Below are 3,369 nucleotides of genomic sequence, written 5' to 3' on the forward strand. Positions count from 1 at the left end.
TAAAATGCAAAAAAAATGTAAACCATTGGATTAGAAGTGAAAGATTAGAATTTTTTTTTTTGAAAGACTCCCTATACATGGAGTACATTCCATGAAGCGTAAACATCTTCCTAATTTATAATATGGTAATAATAATAATTAGATTAGTATTTGTTTTTTTGGCCACATTTTAAAAATAATTTTAGTATTTTGTTACAAATTATAATATATTAAATAAGCATTCTATAACTAATGACAATTACCATATTATAAATTAGAAAAAATTTTGTGTTTCATAGAATGTACTCCAAGCATAGGGAGTTTTCTAAAACAAAAATAGAAACATGTTTGTGCTTAATGAAATGTACTCCAAGCATGAGGAGTTTAAAAAAAATTGAGTTTTCGCTTCTAACCCAAATATTTTCATTTTAACCGCTTTGTTTTTTATTTTTAACCCAAAACTTTTCATCTTTTGTAATTTAACCCCAACACATTTATATTTTCAACTTTTGTAAATTTTTCGTTTTACGTTTCGTTCCAATTTTGTGAGTGAACACGCCGTAACGTACGTGTGGGTTTCAACATTTTTTCGAGTATTTTTTCCCATTTGACAGGACCGTCACAAAGCGTCTATTTTTCCTTGTTTGACAGGTTTGTTGAAATGCGGTTGGTCTTAGATCGACTTAGTTATTCCTTTGTATTTTCACATTTCAGTCTATTTTTTTCACATTAACATACCGCAACAGGCATGCGTGGTTCAACGATTTTACGTATGCTTTTCATTCGGTGCTATTTTTTTTCCTTTTTATTTATTTTGTTTTTACGAGCTTTTCTGTTGTTGCTGTTGTTGTGTAGCATTAGTGCTACTTGACATGGTCTACGCCCTCGCAGCAACGCAGGGGCCTTGGGGCCCTTGATACTAGTTATTAATTAATTTTAGTGAAAGATGAAACCGTTTCTACCTATGTAAGTATAAGTCGGTCACATGACAATATTTTTGTTTCAACCTTTTACATTTTCATTTTCAATATCTACATTTTCAAGATGGCGGTAATAGTGCTGGCCAATTATTGGCTGAAATGGGTAGCTAAAGAAATAATGTCAGGCAGCTGTCTAGCACTCCCCTATTGGTCCAACAAATTTACACTTTTATCTCGCTTTAAAACTACGATTGTACTATCAGTTTAAAATTATGTTTTTACTCCCACATAATAATAAAATTACGTTTTTCCTCACAGCTAAAAATTTAAATTTTGCCCTCAATTCAAAATTACGATTTTGCCCCGTTTAAATTTACACTTCTGCAATTAGTTTTTTCCCTTAAAATTATGATTTTACCATCAGTTCAAAATTATGTTTTTACCCCCACTTAAAAATAAATTAACGCTTTTGCTCCCAGCTAAAAATTCCAATTTTGTCCTCAGATCAAAATTATGAATTTGCCCCGTTTAAATTTACAGATTTGCCATTAGGTTTTTTTCTCACAGCTACGTTACGATTTTGCCCTCAAATTAAATTTACATTTTCTCCATCGTTTTTGTTTCTTTTCCTGGTTAAATTACAATTTTGCCCCCAGTGTAAAATTACAGTCATGCCGGCAGCTGCTTGGCACTCTCCTATTGGTCAATTTAGTTTACGATTTTATCCCTGAATTAAGATTATGATTTCGTCTTCAGTTAAAAATTACATTTTTCCCATCGTTTTAGTTTTTTTAGCAAAACTATAAAAGTTTTTTTGTTTTAATTGGTTAACTTCATTTAATTTTTTTCCCGTGTCAAGGAGCTGCCTAACACTCGCTCATTAGTCCTGAAAAATTACAGTTTTGCCCTGAGCCGAAAATTACGGTCTTGTCATCGTTTTATTTTTTTTTCTAACAAAATTATAGTAGTGTTTTTTAATTGATTGAGAATTATTCGGCCATCGCCCCGCAACGCGGGCAGAACAACTACTAGTTTATCATAATACATAATCTAATAAACAGTACCAAGGTTCCTCAATAAACATTAATGTATAGTTCATTCAAAAATAAATATGTTGATCACCTTTTAGACTATCCGTAGTGAGGGGTTTTGGGGCGTTTTACCCCCAAAAAATGCCCCACGACGCCAAGGTAACGGCCCCCGTGGTTTTTTTTTTTTTTTTGAAAAAATGGTGTTTGGCGTTGTTTTTTCCACACCATTGTTTATTCTTTTGGGCCGATAACTTTCCTGATGCTTCTTCTTTAGCCAATAAGATTTTTTTATAGTTTTTTTATTTAATTATAGGGTAAATTACACTTTTCGTCCTTTATGTTTAGTGTGTGTTACAATGGATGACCTTTAACTTTAATAATTACAGTCACAGTCCTTTATTTGGAAATCACATTGCATGTTTTGTCCTTTGCCTCTAACCTGGTTAAAATTTTCAGTTAACTATGACATGTGAATTGCACATGAGGGCTATTTGGTCATTTCACACCTTAAAAATATATATTATAATAAATAAAATAGAAATACTTTAAAACAATTAATTAATTATTTAATATATGTTATATAATATATATATATATATATATATATATATATATATATGTATGTATTGTTTGACCTGCACATCTAAACCACACTATCACGGTATCACCCATCTCTACTATCTTCACCGCCCCACCACCATCCTAACTCTCTGACGACCACGAACACCACCCCACCCCACCCCACCACCACCACCCAACTCTCAATTTTGAAACCCTTGTATAGCTCAACTTCATATCTTAATCTTAAGAGAAACTATCCTGTTTCACATCACCACCAAAACCCCCCAATCGAGATCTTAAGAGAAGTTATCCTATTTCACATCACCAGCAAAACCCCCCAATCAAGATCTGCTGACTCAGAATGGTGACGACATTTATGGTGGTCATCGCCGATTTAAGGGAAAATACTGTTTTTGATCCAGATCCGGATCTGATTTACATGCTAATGGTGGTTCAACAAACGGAAGATATATGGTAAAATCATCACGGTTAAAATGTTGGAGCAGACCAACAAAATCATCACCGCCGACTACACTCAAATTTCTGAGCATCAAGCTTCGGATAACTGTCATCAATGCAACGTTCTATTGAGTAGGTTGTGCATCTCGTTGACAAGCACATGCATGGCGATCTGAATCACGGATTTCGATGGATTTCGAGTGTTGAATAATGTCAACAGCCTGCAAATACTGATCGATTTCGTTGCGTTTGCCGGTGAAGATGTAAGAGTTGTTGGTGGAGGTGGAACTACTCCGTTGTGAAATGAGTTCGATTGCTGAATCAAGCGCCATTGATTTAATGTGATATTGTAGATTTTGTTTTGATGTATGAGAATTTTAAGAACAAAAAGTCAAGAACTCGAAGAGATATTCAGGAAC

Source organism: Helianthus annuus, chromosome 2 (assembly GCF_002127325.2).
Source record: "Helianthus annuus cultivar XRQ/B chromosome 2, HanXRQr2.0-SUNRISE, whole genome shotgun sequence".
Lineage (NCBI taxonomy): Eukaryota > Viridiplantae > Streptophyta > Magnoliopsida > Asterales > Asteraceae > Helianthus > Helianthus annuus.